Below are 21,845 nucleotides of genomic sequence, written 5' to 3'. Positions count from 1 at the left end.
TGAGTACCTGGTATTTTCCAGGTCCCAGGCTCAGTCCTAAAAAGAGAGACATGACAGAGGCTGTCACAGTGGAGTGGAAGAAACAGACACTAAACTGGGAACTCCAACTTTATGAGGTGAATCTGTCTAGGCTTTCTAGAGTGACTGATGCCTCAACTAAATTTAAAGTAACAGGATGGGGAAGAGCGAGTAGCACGGGATGGAAAGTCCACACATGGTATTCAGGGAGCGCCAAGTAATGAAAGGCACTGGACATTTCCTGCTGGAGTCATGGGGGCCATGAGGTGGAGGCAGGGTAGCGCAAGGGACTGGGAGATGCACCCTGAGAAGCAGGCAGCAGCCACTCTCCTGCAGGCTACTTTAGACACACACAGGTAGAGGCTATGGGACCATAAGCTTCATCCAGCAGCCCAGAGGGTGAGTCTAGCTTGGCTGGAATAGAACCCAGAAATTAAAAAGTAAAGTGTGACTTCGCTGAGCTGCGTGCAAGCAGGGAGGAATTGGGTAGGGAAGATCCAGATGTAGGGGGCGAAGAGGAATAGCATGGCGGAAAGAGAGTCCCAGCCAAACCTGTCTCACACGTGAGAACACTGGTTATGTCAATGACTCCAAATTGCTGGGGAAGCTGAGCCTAGGCAGCCTCTGGATAGTGCGACTTTCTCCACAGCCTGGCAGAGCTCTTGCCAGGTGAAGGGAAAACCAGCTGGACTCCCTGCAGATTAGTCCCAAGAGAAGGCAGCAGAAATGAAGAAGAGGGAAATTGGAGCCCTGGTGGTTCACATAAAATATTGATGTCCCCAGTTTACTTGAAAGACATGATATGATTCAAACAGGAAGGCAGGAAAACAGACAGAGACAAAGACAGAAACAGAGAGCACGTCATCAAGTTGAGATAAAACAAGTACAGAAGAAGTTTCCCTTCGTTTTCTTTCCCAGGGGCCCTTACACTGGAGCTGCCTCAATTCCATGCACTAAAGAAAAAGGAACTAGTATACCAGCTACTCACAAGGGGTTATGTTCTCGGGAGCTTTCAAATGAGAATTTGGGTATTTATGTGGATATTTGTAGAAAGAAAATGTTCTTAAACCCAACCCACCTCTCTCCTGATCAATCTACCCCTTCAGCTTTGGTATGGACATGGGGAGAGAGCCAGAAGTCCCCATCTAAGTAAACTCACAATTCCCTTCCTCCCTACAACTTCTGCTCCTTCAGCTTAATGGCACTAAGAAGTCCTGCCTAGGTTGAGCACAGCAATTCCCTGTCATAAGAGGTCAATGGCATATTAATAGTTGACCCCTGGGGGTGATAGGTCTAGGGTACTAATGGGCAGTCATTAGAGTCCACCTTAATAATCTAACCATGTTTCCTCCCTGCAAGGCCTAGGCAAATGACTCAGACTCTCTCATCCACTTTTGCATCCCCAAATGAATAAGGTCTCCTTCCCCTGCATCTCATCAGTAATGTTAAGAAGTTGAATTTTCTGCTTGCTTTCTTCCTATGTGTTTTTGCCTCAGAGAGATTATTAACTCCTGGCTTGCTGTTTACCAAAAGATCCCAGCCCCTGCTCAGCTGTCTCCTAGAAATGAATACCTGCAGGATAGACAGACACAAACGTGGGAAACAAGGTATATTCCACCCATAGGTGAATGAGTAAATAAAACATGGCACATTCAATTCCAAGGAAACAGATTTTATTGTTTTCATGATTTAGATCTAGATAAAGGTACCTGGAAGGATTATCAGAGCATATTGTTACATTTTTTAAAATAAAAATAAATCGAACAAAATAGTAGGATTTAGCTAAATCAAAACAAAACCACACACACACACACACAAAAAGTATATGTTGATATACATGTGTGTAACAATACAGATGCGTGGTGGCGCACGCCTGTAATCTCAGGGGCTCGGGAGGCTGAGGCAGAAGGATTGTGAGTTCAAAGCCAGCCTCAGCAACGTTTAGGCACTAAGCAACTCAGTAAGACTCTGTCCCTAAATAAAATACAAAACAGGGCTGGGGATGTGGCTCAGTGGTTGGGTGCCCCTGAGTTCAATCCCCAGTACCAAAAAATAAATAAATGAAATTTTATATATATATATATATATATATATATATATATATATATATATGCACAGGGGGAAAAAAGACTATAGTAACACCTACAGAATAACCGTGATTAGTCTTGAAAAAGAAAGTAGGGGGGCTGGGGATGTGGCTCCAGCGATAGTGCAGTCACCCGGCATGCGTGAGGCGCTGGGTTCAATCCTCAGCGCCACATAAAAATAAAATAAAGATGTTGTGTCCACCGAAAACTAAAAAGTAAATATTAAAAAATTCTCTCTCTCTCTAAAAAAAAAAATAAAAAGTAGGACTATATGGGGATTAACTTAAATTATTATATGTTGTTCATCCTGCAGAGCTTTCCTTTAATGAGTTAAATAGCACCAGGAAGGCAGCAGAACTAGTTCCCACTTGGGCAAGGGTTTATTTGTCCTGCTTATCTCAAGTTAGGGCCAACAATGCTAATGATTCTAAACAGCAGCAGCCACTCCTTGGCCATCCCATCCCCTCCCACCCACAGCTTCAACTATCACCTCTGTGGATGACTCCCAAATGCCTCTTTCCAGACACAGTCTCTCCCCCACATTACAGTCCTAACTTTCCAGCTTCCTTCTGGGTGCAGCCAACACACCGTGCACACAGCCAGACTTCCGTCCTCCCTCTTCCCTCCGTTTCAGCTCTTCTGCCTGGCTTCCTCCTTCCTATTCACTGGTACCTCTGTTTGCCCAGGAATCTAGAAAGGAAAATTCTAAGTCATATAGCCCTCTTTATCCACATCCTCAACCCCAAGAATTCAATTAGTTGTTTACCTTCTGGTGATTTTTCCAAAATGTTCTTCTTTCAGTTACGATGACACCTCCCCTTTCCACACAACACCTGGGCTAAGGAATCACTTCAAGTGGTCTCTCTGTCCTTGATTGCTTTGATCCACCAACTAGTTGGCCCATGGGGTAAAGACCAAAATTCCTGTCTGTAGAGGTCACTTTGAGCCTCTATTCTGTCACCTATTGTATTAGCTGTCTCCCCCGCTTTGAGTCATCTGCAAATCTGGGAAATATGGCTTTGTGCCTGGTCCGTGTATCTGATAAAAATGTTAAAGCAGGCTGAGCCATGAACAAGGCTCCAACTACAGAACTCTTTCCACCGCAACCCAGAGTTTATCATTACCATAAAGAAAGTAACTTCAGGGCTGGGGATGTGGCTCAAGTGGTAGCGCGCTCGCCTGGCATGCGTGCAGCCCGGGTTCAATCCTCAGCACCATATACAAACAAAGATGTTGTGTCCGCCAAACTAAAAAATAAATATAAAAAAAAAAAAGAAAGAAAGTAACTTCAGGGGCTGAAGTTGTAGCTCAGCAGTAGAGCACTTGCCTAGCACGTTCAGAGCCCTGGGTTCGATCCTGGACACTACATAAAAATAAACAAAATAAAGGTATTTGTCCATCTACAACAAAAATTTTTTAAAAAGTAACTTTAAAAAAAAACTTAAGTGTTAAATGCTTTTCATTTATATCTTTCAACAATCCCTGGTAGGAAGTGTTGTTACCCCAATTTTAGAGATTCTGAGACTGAGGTTTGAAAATAGGTAACTCACGAGAAGCCTCACCACTATTAAGTGGTCAAGGTCCCATTTAAACACATCTATGGATTCTAGAGTTCATGTTTTTTTCTACCACACAGATGGAAACTGACCTTCTAAAACATAAAGCACAGGATTCTTAATCTGTATGGAGGATCTTCCATATTCTAGCCCCAAACCTACCTTTGCAACAATAGATCATACTGCGTGTTAATAAATTCCATGTGGTCTATTTCATTTAATCTTCACCATATCCCTTCAAGGTAGTACTATAATTATGTCCATTTTACAGATTCAAAACTGGTATATAAAGAGATTAAAACTTGTTTAATGTGTAAATCATAAATCCTGTTAAAATATTTTTTTTGTAGTTTAATCAAGGCTGCCCATCCAGTATATAGCATAGCTAGATGAAACCCAGGCCTGCTTTACTAGAGAGATATTTAGGGGGTAGAACGAACAGGAATTTCCACTAGTGCAACAAGTCAATATGTATTATTGAGAACCTTGGTCGAAGGCTCGATATTGTACGAGGACTGGAGGTGAGAGAAATGAACAATCAACAAAGGTCCCTGGCCCTGGCTTCATGGAACGCACACTCTACTGAGAAAGGTAAACATTAACATGGAAGGCAGCAGGGTGTGGTGAGGACAGGAAGTAGAAGCCACCATGGATCTTGGTGAGAAACCACGCAGTAGTGGGGGTGAGGTTTCTGGCCTTGGCAAGTGGGTCAGTAAAAGCTGCATTCCCTACAATGGAGAACCCAGAAGAAGCAGGTTTGGGGAAAGACTGAGTTCAGTTTGGAATACAAGCTTCAGGGAGATGCTAGGCAAGCAGCAGTATATGCAGCTCAAGAAGGGGTGGGCTCCAGAGCAGTTTGATAACGTGGGTGGTCAAAGTACAACTCAACATATGGAGCTGAGCAACCCCAACATAGCTGGGTTGAACAAGAAAAGAGTAGGCCTCAAAGGAGACCCCACCCACCTGGCCATCATGCCATACCCTGCCTCTTTTGCACTCTGCTCTCTGCACCAGGACACTCTAGCTCCCTCTCCTGGCTCAAGCCATTTAACAGCTGGTCGGGGACAGATTTCTTGGTAAGGACGTTGAAATTTTCATGTATTTGGACCAAAAGGTCTTTGATGGCAAATCTTAGGTGTCGAATTAGGAATGCCTTATTACAGAACCGACCCAAGTACTCAAGTTCAAAAAGAGTAATGAAAGCAATAAATCCATAGTGGAGCATTTATGTGAACTAGTTACTCCAGATGAACCTGAACTCTTCCTCAATACAAACAACTTCACCCCTGGACATTCTCCCACGTTTCCCCTGAGCCTCTGCTCTGCAAAAAACTAGTCATGATATGAGCCTTTGCTGCCTCTCCTTGTACATTCTAACCTAACTCCTTGGAACGTGCTGCCTTGGTCACAGCAGCCTCACCTCCAGAATTCTTCAAAATGAAAAGAAATATCTTCAGAAAGGAAAAAAAAAAAATGAGGGTGGAAATGTTTTCCTAAGGAAAACACCAAGTAGCAGCAATAGAAGCCTCTTTCGCATGAGTCAAGTTACAGAGTTTTAATCAAGCCCCTGTAGCAAAATATTGTCAAAATGTACAACTTATAAATGACCTGTCTCTTTTTAGGCTTTACATTACCCTTCCACAAATAAATAAATACCTGAAGTACTGAGAAACAGAGAGTTAGCAACATTTTGTTTATATAATTACAGAAAATGTCAGGTCCTCACCTGCATTATCATCTGGTTCAGGTAAAGTTCAGGGTCACAGGAGATGTGGGCTCTTGCTTACCTGAATCCCCATCAGTCAGCATGATGCATGACACATAGGATTAACTGTTGAATGGATGGCTATTGAGTGAACAAGAAAATATGGACTAAAAAAATTGTAGAAAAAAAAATAAGGAGGCAGGGAATGCAGGAGACATTAAGTGGCAAGAATGTGAGGAAGGCTAGGTGAAAAGGCAACCAACCACCTTCTGCCAACTTAGGCTGCGCTGCTTCTCATCTTGTCCACAAAGACACAGAGTTGTTAAATCTCTGGGTCACTTCTGGGAACTATAGCCACTATCCATTGCAAACCAAATATTTGCCATTTAATTGTTTTTTTAAGTTTATAACTGTTTTTTTCTTTTCCTTTGTATATACCTTAAGAACACTTTGTTCATTTTAACCTTTCATCTAAACTAAAACTTGACATTAAATTTGACTACCAGCTTCTAAGATAAGGCTGCAGCCCCAGCTGCCTTTCAGGTTTGCTGCTCCAGAAAAAGAGGTCCACACTCCAGGCCTCAAGGATGGTGACTAACCTGCTAAGAGCAGACCTGCAGTTCTGCCCGTCTTGTGAAGAGCACAAAGAAATAAGTGTCCCTTTAAAAAGAAAGAAAGAAAAAGTGTGTATGTGTGTGTGGCGGGGGGGGGGTAATTCTATTTTCATCTCACAGGAAGGCAAATTTAGAGGCTACACTTGATTAAAATCCATTAAGTTGGGGGCTGGGGTTGTGGCTCAATGGTAGAGTGCTTGTCTAGCATGCGTGAGGTATTGGGTTCAATCCCTGGCACCACATAAAAACAAACAAATAAGATAAAGGTGTTGTGTCCATCTACAACTAAAAAAAATTTTTTAAAAATCCATTAAGACCCAAGTTCTCAATTCTGTGAATATGTTAATGATAATGGTACATTAAAATAGGTTAATATTTTTTGCTCCATTTTTTATAGGTGTTTATAGGTGTTCCAGATCTGGAGTAAGGGGACAAAAATGGATTTTAACACCAGTACTTCTTCCAAGAAGACAAGCCTCAATTAACCAATCCATGGTGTGCACTTCATTCTCCTGACTGCCTCCCCCATAAAGTGACCCCAGCTCCTTCCCAAATCTGAAGCTGCTCCTGTCACTCTTAGGAAAGCACTAGGGGTCTCCTGGAATTCAATCTATGCACACTCAAGAGCAGCAAGCTAATTTTAATTGGGGCCTGTCATGATTAGGGTTAAAATAGAACTATTTTTATTTAATTCCAAAGTAAAATCTAAATGGGTTCTGGATTAATGCTTCTATCTTAGAGACATAACTCCTTTACAAAATAACATAACTGAATTGCAGAAACGGCTACATGGCAGAAAATTTATTAACATGATATACAGCAGTAGGTCAAATGTGAAAAAAAATTATATTATTATCTCAAAGATGACCTTTTTGACATTTGATAAAAATTCAACTTCTGCTGGCTGTGGTGGCATAACCTGTGATCTAAGTGGCTGGGTGGGAGAAGGGGGCGGGGGTGTGCAGGAAGGTCACTGAGACAGGAGGATCACAAGTTCAAAGCCAACCTTAGCAAAAGCCAGGCTGGGGATGTGGCTCAGTGGTTGAATTCCCCTAAGTTCAATTCCCAGTACCAAAAAAAAATTCAACTCCTGTTCACATGTTTTAAAGTTGTGAATATAAAACTACTTCCCCAAAGTGATTCAAACTATTTTAAACCAAAAGAACTAACATCATACTCACTAGTAAATATAAAAAGCATTTCCATTAAAATATGGAATAAAATAAAGGCCTATTATCCTCATCCTTACTTATGAATGTTGTAAAACATATCTGATTTTAAAAAGAAATCATTAATATTTGTGGATAATATGATTCTCTATCTATAAGACCCAGAAGAATTAAAATAAAGTTGACTTAGTAAAAATAAATTATTTATTTTAGCAAAAATAAAATTAAGTTGATTTAGTAAAAAATATAAAACATGTAAAAAAGTAAGAAAGATAGGATTAATATGAAGAATTTAGCAAAACATTACTGAAAAATAAAAATAAATTGAGTAAAACAAGAAACATATTGGGATGAAAAGACTAAATACTGTAAATATATTAATTCAGGAAGAATTAAAATGTTTATTATAACCGCAATGAGAATTTCAATGGATTTTGGAGATTTTGACAAAATGTCTTGAAATTTAATTTTCAAGAATAAACAAGGAGAAAGAAGGAAAATCTGAATATGTACAATGAGACAGAATTTGCTCTGTGAGGTAGTTATATAGGTAACAAGGTTAACATAAACAGTACAGTGTGGCGCTCACTGAAGAATAAGGGGCAGACACCTTAGACCTTAACTGATACTAGAATACCCAATATATACTTAGGAATCAATTAGGATCATTCAATAAATAATATAGGAAAATTATTATTTAAGCAGTTAGAAGACATAAACAGGAAAATTTTGCCCAAAAATATGATAAAAAGATGTTATATATTAATCTTAAATTCACTGAGAAATCCTAAATTTTAAATGAAAGAAAGGAAAAGGAGGGCTGGGGATGTGGCTCAAGCGGTAGCGTGCTCGCCTGGCATGCGCGGGGCGCTGGGTTCGATCCTCAGCACCACATACAGATGAAATAAAGATGTTGTGTCCACCGAAAACTGAAAAATAAATATTAAAAAAAAGAAAGGAAAAGGAAAGAAAAGACAAATGGGCATAGAGCATAAGTAATGAATCAAGAAAAATCAAATTGATGTCTTTCATTAAATGACTTGAAGAAATGCACAAACCATTAAATCACAAATTTTGCTTATCAAACTGGCAAAAGTGAAAAATAAGAAAGCATCACAAAAACTGATATCTCTCACTGAAACACCACTTGTAAAGACCACTTTAGTGTATCATTCGAACTGCAAATTGGAACATTTTTGGAGGGCATTTTTGACAATACCTATCAGAAGCCTCTAAAAAAGTGCCCTTTAAACTAGTAATTTCACTTCTTAAACACTGTGCTAAAGAAAGAATTAGAAGCCAGGTGTGGAGATGGCACATAGTAGTTGGAAGACTGATTCAGGGCATCATTTGAGATCAAGATTTTGAGGCCTGCCTGGGCAACACAGTAAGACCTCATCTCAAAAAAAAAAAAAAAAAAAAAAAAAATAAAAAAATAAGGATCTGAACAATGGTGAGTTATTTTGATAGGGAAAAAATCAGGGATGAGCTAAACATACAATAAGGAAATAGAAAAAAAAAAAAGGAAATAGACAAGCCCTATGGTATAGAACCCACTTGAAGAAAAAGATTCAACCAATGAAATTAAAGTTTGGAAACATTTATTGGCTTGGGCACCTCTTCATGATGGAATGTGAAGCAGGAACCCAGAATCTAAAATTGTGTATGATGTATTGATGTTACAACCTCAATTTTGTTTGAACAAACAAAAGCTCTAATTCTACCTCTCTGCAGCTAGAAGGCTTTGGGAGAGGGCCAAGCTTGGACCTCTCTCCTTTCCTGCCCTCAGTTCTAATTATTGGATGGCACAGAATCTAACCAAAAATTAGTAAACCATAAACAATGTCTACTGTTTGCATTTAAAATTAAAAGTGCAGAATTTTATTTGTTGAAATTGTGTTTTGAAGATATTTTAAAAACTATTATCTCCTAAAATCGGTGACATATTTTAGACCTGACTGCTTAGATGGTATAGTTCTTTAGACATGCCCAGCATGGCTAGAAATAAGCACACTCTCTCTTCTCCTCTGTGACTAATTTGATCTGGGTTTGCCTGCCTGCAACGGGAACACCCTTCACCTGTTGTCAACTGTCCCATGACTTGGCACTGGAGTAGCCAGAGCCATTCTCACCACAGGGCAGTCAAAATCCTAATCCCAAGAGATGTCACCAGAGAACACAAGGCTGTCTGACTGCTATGTTGCATTGACAGTGCCAGAAAGTCATTTTTGGAGTTCTTTTTGAAAATGTATATAGCTTTCACATGTAGCTCAAAAAGTTCATATCTTTGTCTCCTAGATCCAATAATAACTGAACATTACTTCTATCACAACTGCCAGTCCCTACTGTGAATTTTAAAATGGTGTCCAAGCCACAATTGAGAGAAAAATCTCAAGCACTGTAAACCAGGGAGGGTTAAGGACCAACTAGCAGAGAAGTGAATGGAATCAGACCCCAGCAGTTAACAAAGCAGCTCAAGCTCGGTCATGTCATCCAAATTCATCCTGTCTTGCAAGGGGGGTGGGGGTGTGTGATGGAGGGAGATACAATTTCAAGCCAAAAGCATTTAACTTCTGTGAATTTTATCTACCTCTCTGAGATTGACAAAACAGGCTAGTTGAGAGCTCTTCAATTCTTCCAGGCAAACATTTCACAGGTGAAAATATGTTCATCAACGAAATCTGAGTTCCTGTTATGAATAACAACAGGCAAATTGAAACTTTCTTTAGAAATGACAGTAACTTGAAACAACTCCAGTGATATCCAAATTAAACTGTGTTATATGATATTTTAATCCCAGACGTGTATAGCATGTACTTGGTCACATGTGTTTTTCCCAAATGATTTTTTTTCCATTCCCTGGATTTTCCATAGTCAGTAATATTATATAGTTTAAACCTAAAATGAAGTCATCAAAACAGTCTCTCCTTGCTGCTTCTTTAATTCTGAGTACAGCAGCCCTCCTGTTTTATTATTATAACATAGCTGTTCCCACCAGGCAATAAAAATACACAAATGCTCACTGAGTTCTGTTAAGAGATCTGGACTTGGGTGCACCCACAGTCAGCCCCTCTGAAGGAGACTTTTCACTATTATGGCAAGCAGAGCACATTTCATGGAGGCGGCCACACAGCCACAGGGCCATAGCAGCAATGCCACCACCAAACAGAAATAACAGATTTTGATCACACGTTACTGACGACGACTCTGGGCAGTCAGTACTGTCTGACTAACAACTCTGCCAAGGTTGGCCTCCCATTCATGTTTATATTTGGGTTTCCCCAGGTACCTCCTCAGTCCTCTTGCCCCATTTGAGCAAGTGGCCCAGTGCTCACTGCCTCAGGGAAGGAATGTCAGGTGGGGAAAGGGACCTGTGAGTCTTTTTGGCTTTTATTTTCAAAAGTTAAGTCCTAAGGGCAGAGGGGAAAGGTGTTACAGGCTTTAAGTCTGTAATATATTCCAAACTGGGGGCAGAAGTAGAGGGGGAGACTAGAGCTTCACTGTGCCCCTCCCATTCTAGGCCCTATTAGCTGGGGGAAGAGGAGGGAAGGGGGTAGAATGTGTTGTGGGCCTTAAAGCAGGAGAGACCCTGTTTCCAGAGGGAGGCAATGAACTCTCAGAGGCTTCAGAGAGACACAACTAGGCACCCAAGAGTAGCTCAGTGTCACTGCACCTAAAGTCATCTGTGGTCAGAGACAATGAACATTTAAGTGACAGACAGCAGGGAAAGCGAAGTGAGATCTCTAGCTGCAACAGAAACCTCATAGAGAGATGAGACTAAATGATTTTTTCTGCCATACATTTGGGATACTCCGAAACAACAAAAATAACTGAAGTGGCTACTATTTGGGTTGAATTCTTGTTTTATGTCAAGTACTGTTCTAAGCCCTTTACATGGATTATCTCATCTAATTCTCACAACCTATTTGACAGGTACTGCTATTACCTCTCCATTATATGGTTGAGGGCTTTTCCACCAAGTATCACACAAACCATAAGGAGCAGAGCCAGGATATAAACAAATCTAAGTAACCTGGCTCCGGATCCCAATCAGTAAAATGAAATTTGGGAAAATCCAGTTATGTTTCTTGCACATCCAGTCTGTGGGCTTTAAGGTCACATATATAGTGCCTTAACTTTGGGTGTAATTCTTCTCAAACCTCTCTCTGTGTCTAAACAGAAATCTGCTTTTCTGCAAAACCTAAGGCAGAGCCCCAATATATGGAAGCAGCAGGGCTGCTCTGTAGGAACAGAGTCAAGGGCTGAGATCTTCATCCAGCATCTCCCTCACCCTGCAGAGGCCCCAAGCCCTCCTGGAACGCAGTTTGGAACCCCTGGTCCAAACCAATATCACTCAGAATTATGTGCTTGAGAGACAGAAGCAACCCTGCTAGAATAACCACCCACCAGTGCAATCAAAGAGAAAAGGCAAAAAGAGCTTCCCCATCCTGCTCACCACCCCCTGAGGGCCTTTGCCAAATGATCCCATCCCAGCCTGACATTAACCAGCTCCAGTCCAAGCACCGAGCACCCGAGGGGCCAGAAGGAGGTGGAATTCAGGGCTGGAGGGGAGAGTCAGGAATGAGGCAAATCCAATAAACAGGCAGAGGTGGGAAGCAGAGCCAGCGGGGCGCCGGGGCGCCAGGGCCAGCGGTCTGTGGTGAGCAGGGAGGCTGGTCCTCTGCTGCAGGCGCAGAGGTGGGAGTGGAGGCCACAGGCACTGAGCCCCAGCCAGCTGCACACCAGAGGGGACCATGAGAAAGGAATGCATGAGAAAGGAATGGCGAGAACTGACCAGCATCTCAATAGCCAGAGCTTGGGGAGGGGTGGGGGACAAAACCAACAGCATTGCCCTTCTCACCAATTCAAACATTGCCTTTTCCTTACATTCACAAGAACACACCACTCAGTGGCTGATACCGTCGGGCATGTCAGAAATGGCATATCAGAAACGTGGGCATCTGGGAACACTGTGGGACACAGTTAAGAAAGCCAGAGTGCTCTCCCACATCCCAGCTCTCCCATGTCCCCCTTGTGGAATCTTAGGCAATTTACTTAACTTCCCAGGGTCTCAGGTTCCTCCGATGCTATGAGCCCCACACAACAGCACCTGCCTCAGAAGGTGACTGTGGGAACATACATAAAGGAGTAACAACATACATAATAAACTACTGTGGTACCCAGGACAAAGTTCCCAGTAAATGCTGGTTTATTGTTCTCTTATTGGATAACTTTAAATTCACTCCTGAGGGCTTGCTTTTTCTCTTCATGCTTCATTAGATTCCTATGGCTGCTGTAACAATTGTCATGAACCATGGTTTAATTAACACAAATTTGTTATCTTACAGTCCTAGAGGTCAGAAATCTAAAATGGGCTGGTAGGACTGGTTCCTTCTGGAGGCTCTAGGGAAAGAATCTACTTTCTTGCTTCTTTATCTACCTATCTATTTATTTTTGTGACACAGAGGTAAACTTGCTCCCTGGCTACAAGAGAAGACCCTGCGCAGTCCATGCTAAAAAGTACACACAAATGACAGAGCATCCAGAACATGTTCTCATACTCCAAGGAGAAACTCTGGGGTCATCCAAGAACTTCAAATGCTGGTTTGGATCAAAAAGCCAAAAAGGGACTACCTAGACCTGCCACTGCATGGGGAAATAAAGTGAAAAAGAAAGTCTATTCCTGTCCCTAAAACAGTCCTGCAGTTTTTCAGTCAACCTCCTAAAAGAAAAGAGGAATGTAGGACCCTCTGGAGAGACTGCCATCTGAGTCAGATTGATCTACATCCTCCAAAACCACACTAGGAGGACTCAGAACCCAGGTGGGCCACCAGAATGGCTCCATCTGTAGCTCTCCTTAGTTTACACTAAAACCAAACTATCCCTTCCCTCCAGAGAAATGGCTGTGTGTCTGCAAGCCCCCCTATGCCCCAGGTTTCAACAAGGGCCCAGTGGTTTCACCAACACTCACAATGAATGACCTTTTCCTACCAGTTCTTACACAGTAAATGGCTCAAAACCAAGTGAGGTTGGCACAGGATGGAAAGGGACAAGTTAAACAATAGCTAAGTACAACTATCATGGTGGCTTAACTACCCACAGCTTTCAAAACCTCAACTGCTAAACAGTGTAGCCATAGCCTTATCTGAAACTTTCCAATGAGCTGAGTTAAAGCGATTAGGTTGCAGCCAGTCATTCGTTTTAGATTATGAGTCTGCTTGGACTGAGTCCTGACTCTGGCACTTTCTTGCCATGACTTAATGCAAGTTACTTAACCTTTCAGTGCCTCAGTTTTCTCATCTTCAAAATGGACATAATAATGGAAGCCCACATCCCCCATCCAAAGATGAGAATCCACTGACTCAGAAATTTGAGAGATTTTATAAAGGCAAGAGGGTGCATATGCCACCTGTTACATGACATCCCCAGTGAAATCTGTAGCAAATCAAATATGCCCATTATTTCTAGAATAAAAATGTATGAATAGTTTCTCACCAGGTGAGAAAAGAAGAGACTATCATAACCTCATCTCAGACCACATGTTGTTGACAAATTTATAAAAGCCCCTGTTTTCAGAAGACTTTTTAAATTTTGGAACTATAAATAAAGGATGAGATCTCTAGCATTTACTGCCTAATGTCATAAGAATTAATAGTTAATAGATGTCAAGTGGTTGGAACAGTGCTTAGCATATAAGAAGCACTACATAAGGGTTATCAATATCAATTTCTATCATTTCCATTTGAAGAGACTCCATAGGGGATGATAAACAGGAAACTAAATTTATGACTAAATTTGGTTTAAAAACCAGTTCAGCCTGGAGATTGATAGGCATTAACCTTTGGGAAAAAAATCTCAAGGGAAGCTAAGATAATGGAACTGTTCTACATTTACACTGTCCAGGACAGTGACCACTAGCCACAAGTAGCTATTTTTTTTTTATTGGTTGTTCACAACATTACAAAGCTCTTGACATATCATATTTCATACATTAGATTGAAGTGGGTTATGAACCCCCAATTTTACCCCAAATGCAGATTGGAGAATCACATCGGTTACACATCCACAATTACAAGTAGCTATTGAGCATTTGAAATATGGTTAATTGTATTCATCTTAATTTATTTAAATTTAAATAGCCATATGTGGCTAGTGGCTATCATACTGAACAATGCAGCTGTACAGAGCTAGGTTACCAATCTGGTTTGTTGTATTTAATCACAACACAGCTGAATTAGAACTGAATAACAAGAAGACTGTGTTCTGCATCCAGGAAGCAGAGAGGATCACAACACGCTGCAGAGAGTTTGGTCTTCCTGTCCAGGCCCACAGTTGGCCCATGGTAAAGCGTATCTTTCTCCACTCACATCCCACTTCCTCATCTCCAACTGTCTCCTTCCCAGACCTCACATTAATTGGGTGGCATGCTTCTGGAACCCCCATCAATATCTCCCAGGCTTCCTCTAGAAGCAACACATTCTGCAATCACCGGCCTTCCTTCCCTTCAACCAAACTCCCACTAGCTGGATGCCAAAGATCGCAACCGGATTTGGGGAAGAAAGCAAATTCACACTTTTATTTAATCATTTCTCACATTCATAATTTCATCAAACAAATTCACACTTTCAGTTGTTTGTTTTTTTCTGGCTTCTTCCCTGATTCTCCCTCTGAGTTCCTGTTTGTGGTTGCTGTTGTTGTTCACAACAGGAGCCAGGATTGAGCTGCTATTCTCTTATACAGGCTGCTGTGGGAGGCAGCGCGCGCACACACACACACACACACACACAGGCAGAGGAACCTTGATCTGTGCAACTCCCTCCTCTTGCCCAGGCATGGGAAACATCCCTTGTTCTCTGCTTAGATGACTCTTCTGCCATGCACACTCCTTTTCAATCTTCCTTTCCTCATTTAGAAAGTTATATGTAACAAACTGCATAGTAAACAAACTTTTAAAAGCATATAACAAAAGCTCAGAGACATATGTAACTAAAAATGGGTACAAATGGAAAAAGAAAACCAACAACGTTCATTGGAATCTAGCTGTACCACAATCCATTTGAGTACAAAATTTTAAAGGACACCAGGTCAAACCTGGAGCATATTCAAAGAGCTGTGTTTCCAGAATGATTGAAAGAACATTCCCTCAGCTTAATCTCACCTCTTACCTGGTTCCCAAGGTATGAACCAAAGATGATCAGAAGACATTCCCACATATAAAGAAAATTTCCCCTGTGGAATTTTAAGCGAAGAATAGTACTAATGGTAAATATTATAGATTTTTAAATCTTTTCAATTATATTCTTTCTTCAAAAGTAGAGATTTACATTGTAGAACAAAATTCTTAATGTTTTAACACTGTCTTACAACTATTTCTAGAGCAACTTCTAGGTGCAAGCACTGTGCCAAAAAAGTCACAATTGATGCCTTCAGTAGGGAAATGAGATGTCTACATAAATAGCTCTCATAGGAGGTGGAGAGCATAAAGGCACCTCGAGGAATCAGAGCAGGGAGAGGTTGGCTATTGCAGGCTGAGGTATCAGGGAAGGCCTCACAGTAGTAATAGAACTAGTGTGGAGGCTGGTTAGCATTTACACTGGTGAATGTGGGCCAGGAGAGGCAACCAGGATGAGAAAAGAACATTCTAGATGACACTGTCAGGTATTCTTCAGAAAAGTATTCTCTAAGACATGGCTGCATATGACGGTCCACCTCTCCCTTCAGTGACAACTGGGCACCTATACTGGCATTTATGGGATCACCTGCAACCACCTCCTCAAGACAGGCTCTCAACAGTTCTTCCTATGGAGGTTCACCATTGTTGGCCTTGGTGTTGCCCATCTGTGGCCTCAGTTCTGCCCCACCGCTACAGGGGTTTCCTTCAAGAAACCTATGGGAATGCAGGAATCTAGCAGAGATTCCAATGACCTGAAATTACCAAATAAAACTTTTCAGTGAAGTGAATCCTACTTAACAACCTATTGGGGCAGTCACTATTTAAAATGACACTGACAAATCATTAAACAGTGCATTTTTACTTACACTGAAGAATTAATTGAGTCAATTGAACCAAGTTTCTCATGGCTTAAACACCGGACAAAGGTGGGAGTGAGGTGGCTCAACAAATTAACACTTGCATTCAGCATGGGCCAAGGACTTCTAGATCTAGGTTATTCATTAGTACAGCATTGAAGGGCGTGTAGGAAAAGAGTTAGCCATGCTTGTTACCAGTTAGAGTGGGACCAGGTCCAATACTGTATTTTCTAGGACTTGATGTAGATAAATCTCTCCTGGAACAATCTCTCCAACACTTTCTTCGAAATACTGCTGCTAAGTCCCGCCACAATTTTTTTTTTCTTCTTTGTACTGGCCACCTCCACACCATACACACAATATGAAGTGGGACTTGAGGCATCTGAAGGAGCGAGGAACGCTCTTACAGGGTGACCTCCCGCGCATGCGATGGCTGACCAGCATTTCCTTGGGGATCTCTTGTCTCAGTCCTCCCCTGGGAGCGTGAGGACACCCATCCGCAGGTACGCGGAGTCAGGCTGGTCCTTTTGGCGCGTCCACAGCCCTGAAAGACAATCATCCCAGCTCTCCCCTTCTCCAGTCCTCTTAGACCGAGCTACAGAGCCGCTAGCTCACCTTTCATCTTCTGGCCCGTCGCGCCGGCGTCCCCAAGTGCCGTGTCCCTCTGGGGCTGTGGTCTGCGCGCCCGTCGCCAGCGGCGTGGGGAGTCCCAACTACTGGGTGTTGGGAGCGGATGCCCAGGAACTCCTAAGAGCCGAGCAAGTGCCCGGGAGGCAGAGCCCAGAGCGCGCCGCCGCCCCTCCCGCCGCGCGAGCCCGCGGGGCTCCGCCGCCCGCCAGCGTTGCCGGCTGCGCCCGCGCCGTCCCTCGATCCGCGCCCGCCCTGCTGTGCGCGCTGTCCCGAGCGCGGCGGCGGCGCGGCGCGGCGGCGGCGCGGGGCCCCCGCCCTGGGCCGGGCTTTCCCAGAACTCGCCCGCCCCGGTGAGAGGCCGCGAGCGCCGCCGCGGGCCGCGGGGCGGCCGGAGGAGCGGCTTGTGCCGGGCCCGCCCCCGCTTGGACCGCGTGGGGAAGGCGGGCGCCGAGGGCGGACCCGGCTGCCACCCCCGCTCTGGCAGCCAGCGGCGAGACCCCCGCGCAGCCCCTTGGCCGGGGGCCCCAGAACTGTCCTTTGGCCCAGGTATGCGGGAAGCTGGCGACAGCGCTACTGGGTCGCTGGACTCTAGGAAAGGCGGGAATTGGTCACACTTGGACTCTAGGAAAGGCGGGAATTGGTAATCACACTACCTTCTGGGGACCATCCCTGGTTGACAGATATGGAAACTGAGACTCACAGCTGCTAAATGATTTGACCAAAGTCACCCTCGTAGATGGCAGCAAGAGTCAAATCCACTCTGTCGTTCATTCATTTAGCAAGTATTTGTTGAACATTATCAATATGCCAGGCTCTGGAGATAACGCCTTTAGCTGCTAAGGGTTGCCGTCCATGTCTGTGGACTCTAAATCCAGTGCTCTTTGAATGCTGAATCAAGTCTGGAGATGTTCACAGTTGCCAGAAGCCACAGGCTTTGCACAGAGCCTCCTTGGCCACTGGGGCAGGGTTTAACACTCAGTGCATAGTCAGGAGAGCCAGGGAACTGGAGTAAAATCAAATCAACTCCTCCCTTTCCTCTAAACCTGTGCCACCTCCCTCTCTAGCTGTTCAAATGAAAGACCATTCCTAGGCCTGACCTCAACTCCCACATTCAATCAGAACCAATTCTGTGGCCCATATCCTCTTAGACCAAATCATTCCTTTACACCACAGCCAGGTTAGTTTTCCTTCTACAGCTTTAATTTATGCAGAAACCTTCAGTGGCTCCCTACCCTGGCCAATATGGACCACCCAATAAGATATCTCTGCACTCCAACTCTGTACCTGTACTAGCCTGAGCTTTGGAGCTGGAGCATCACCAACTCTCACATTCTTCTTGTTCAGGTTCACTCTCTTTCAGATGCCTCTTAAAAGTGATCTCCCTCTTTTGCGCCTCCAAAGCACGGCAGAGGCTGGATCAAGCAAGAATGCACAGGAGAGCCAAAGAATTCTGCCCATAAGAAAAATCTGCCAGCCTGTTCCTTACACTGTTTTGTTGTTTTCTTACCATTAGGATTTTAATGAAAACTAACATTACTGCCTCCTGTGAGAGATGTTTTGGGAAGTCCTTTGCAGAGGGCTCTGAGGATATTCATTGTTCTTTGAGAACTCCAGATTTTAGTGCTAGAACAGTGGGTTATTTACACTAATCCCGAGTCAACACTGTCCCAGGCAGGTAAATGGAGGGACCAACAAAAGGTAGCATCAATAAACAAAATGGATTGATTATTTAATATACACTCTTACATGGTAGGTTATAATTCATTTAATGAATCTAGTAATAGCAAACATCATCAATCACCTGGAGACCGAAGACACACACTCACATTGTGTGTGTATGTGTGTGCTAATTGGTCATAGGAATTAGATTGCAAACTGGTTGATGCATAAGCAGTTAACATTGAATCTTCCAAATGAGTCATTCTACCATTAGTAACCAAGACAAATCTAGGTCCACTGAGCCAGAAAGTTATCTGAGTATCTTAATCAATGTGCCCCCATCTCTGCAAAAGGGCACCTTCCTCCCATCTTTGCAGAGAGAGTGGGTCCATATCAGTGTCTTTTGCTCGCCCCCTCGCTCTCTCTTTAAATGAGACTGGAGGGAGCCCTGTCCCTGAGGCTGCCTCACCACGTTGGAATGTCTGAGCTAACAGTACTTCCAGAGGGTTCATTGCTCCTCTGAACAGCACTGCCCAGACTTTCTGGAGATTTTAATTCACTTCCCAACCTCACAACAGTTGCACACAAGGTGCCTTTTTACACCCTGCTCTCTGTTCAGTGAAACATGCAGACCATCTCAGGGGCACAATGGCTCCATTCAAGACTTTTTCAAAAGTGGAGCATATAACCTCCATGCTGTGGGTTGCTGCCAGCCATTATCTGGAGGAAGAAAGACTGTCAGATAAAGTGCCTGAGAATTGGGAGAACGCCACACAATTTCCATGGAAATTTCAGGTCAATCAACTTAGTTGTATACATCTGCGTACAACACGACTTTGCGTAGTAAACAACGGCAGCCCCAAAAAACAATACTGTGGAAACTTTATTTAGATATAGTGCATCTATGTTTGAAATTTCAAACACATATCCTTTTTGAACTTGTTACATAATGGTCTCCATTCAATGGAAATTGATCTAAATAAGTGATAAATGTTTTGCTTAGGAAATTTAAGTCAGAGAGTCATTTTTAAGAAATACAACCATCTCCCTGTAATTTTCAGATGTGGGGGGCAGATGGTCTCTAACTTTATGGTTGTGGTTGCCAACCAGCGGCCCCACACCCTCTACTGCACACACGACAGAAAAAATGATTGGCGCTTTGCCACACTCAACAAGCCAGCCATCAGTTAACCCATTTATAAACAAACCCTTAGGTTGATAACTGAGTGGTCAGTACAGGCACCATTGTTAAACAGCTGCCAATTGCCAAGCAGAGGAATTTGCCAATAGACGTGTGGGGAGACTCGAAGGCTCAGGAGGAACTGAAGAAGAAGCCAGTCTCCAGCTCTAAGAGGCCCCATTTCCTCCCTTTCCAAGTCACAGCATCAGATCCTACAGGGCTTACCAGCCATCTGCAAGTAGGCTAGTGAGTTCAGACAGCGAGGAGAGAGCCAAAAGCAGGCTTTCCAGTGTTATCTCATAAGTGAAGTTAGCTGCAGTCGGGCAGGCAGTTCCAGATTGGTCACTATTTCTGCAACTAGAACCTCAGAGCTGATTAGTTCTGCAAGACCCCAACCAAACCTGTTCTTTCATTTCTCTGCCACTTCTCCTAATATGTCACTTCTGCTAGCATTCCCAAACATTTTTATTAGTAATTATCATCCTAAGCACAGCTTTCACATCGTCAGCCACTCCTCCTGCTACATAATGATAACGATGGTAAGGGCAACCATAGTTGAGTGCTGACCATTGGCCATTCTTGTATTTACTCATTCAAGAAAAGAAGCATTGAGCACCAACAATATGCAAGCATTGTTCTAGGCACCAGGGATACAGCAGGGAACACAACAGTCAACAAAATCCCTGTCTTTGTACTCCTAATATTATGGCAAGAGTATATCGATAAAAAAGTAATAAATTGTGTAACTAAGTAAAGCATATAGCATAATACAAGGAGATGAATGCTTTCCACTGATTCTGAGGTAATGTGCTCCTTTTCCAACCAACCAACAAAACAACTACTAGGTTGTTGTTTTTTTTTTTAATTGTTTTCAACCAAGTAATCTGTCTGAACAGTTTAGTAGAGGAAAAACACACTCCCAAATGATTCATAGGCTAAATTAGATTTTAAAAGAATAAAAATAAGATAAAAAAAAACAAAGAAATAAAAACCAGAAACCAAGTTATTTAGAACCGAAAGACAATTAAAAAGACAACCAGCTACATACCAGAAGACGTTGGCTGCAACTAAAGCAACACTGGACAAAAAATTTATAACTTTCTAGTAAGTACATTTGTCAGAAAGAAGAAAGTTTTACAAAGAATTGCTTAAGAACTCACTACAAGAAACTATTAGAGAACAATAGAGTAAAACACCAAAGAGGAACTAATACATGCAAAAGGAATTAATAGAAAATAAAAAGCAAAAAATCCAGTTTTTGAAAAAACCAATAAACTAAGAAAACTTCTAGCAAAACTAAGATTTTTTAAAAGATGCAAATATATAATCAAGGAATAGTAATAAAGTTTTTGTTTATTACTGCCTAGGGACCTTTCCACACCTGCAAAAGAGCCCATTTTCATTATTAGGCTATAGAAAGTGGATATCATCATTAAGATAGAAAATGAAAGATCACAAGAGGACACCAAGAGAAATTGTACATTATTAATTTTTAAAACAGGTAAAACGGACAACTTTAAATGTGAGTTTTTTTCTAAGTAAATTATTTAATAATAGCCACCCTAGGCAGTGTGAATCCTTTGTTTGTTTGTTTTTTTCCCCAACATTATTTTGGTAATTTGTGTTTCCATCTGAATTTCAAGTTCAACTTGCCAAAAAAGCAGTTGGAATTTTGATAGGGACTGCTATGAATTTGTAAATCAATTCAAATCTGTTTGTGTCTATAGATCAAAGAACATGGAAAAAAAAAGTTTCTTTATTATAAAAAGTAAATTTCTCTCTCACCCTTTACCACCCATTTTCTTGACTCAGACACAACCACTTGGGTACCTTCCCATTGGTGTTTCATGCATATTTGAGTATTAGTACCTTTTTTATTTTAACAAACATATTAATTGCACATTTTATGTACGTTGGCTTTGTCATCTGCAAGTGTAAATTAGCGATTCTCCGTTAATAGTACATAAAGTTCATACTATCATTTGCTTATGCAGTCCTTTGCTGATGGAAATCTAAGTCATCTAAGTCATTTCCAACCTTTCATTATTACAGAAAGGGCTGCAGTGAATAGCCTTGTACCTATATAATTTTATTTCCAGTTTTTGAAAATGGATGATGAATATTTCTATACGATAATTTACTGGAAGTTGAGCTCCTGTGTTAAGAGACTTCAGAGTTTTACACTTAAAAACTGCTG

At 42.2% G+C, this 21,845-nt stretch overlaps 1 protein-coding gene across 5 annotated transcripts in view; it reads right to left on the bottom strand.

Annotated features, from left to right (window-relative positions):
* PLCE1 (phospholipase C epsilon 1) overlaps window positions 1-17,184 on the bottom strand; it is a 289,115-nt gene extending 271,931 nt beyond the window's left edge. For 4 of the 5 annotated variants that reach the window (XM_081267709.1, XM_081267706.1, XM_081267708.1 and 1 more), the window contains exon 1: window positions 16,795-17,184. The gene's annotated coding sequence lies outside the window, so the exon portion shown is untranslated. The other variant, XM_081267707.1, reaches the window with a different exon arrangement.
* Between the last annotated feature and the right edge of the window lie 4,661 nt (window positions 17,185-21,845).

Source organism: Spermophilus citellus (genome assembly GCF_964194105.1).
Source record: "Spermophilus citellus genome assembly, chromosome: 15".
NCBI classification, from domain to species: Eukaryota; Metazoa; Chordata; class Mammalia; order Rodentia; family Sciuridae; genus Spermophilus; species Spermophilus citellus.
Note: the sequence above shows the minus strand (reverse complement) of the source record. Positions and strands in the feature narration are given on the sequence as shown.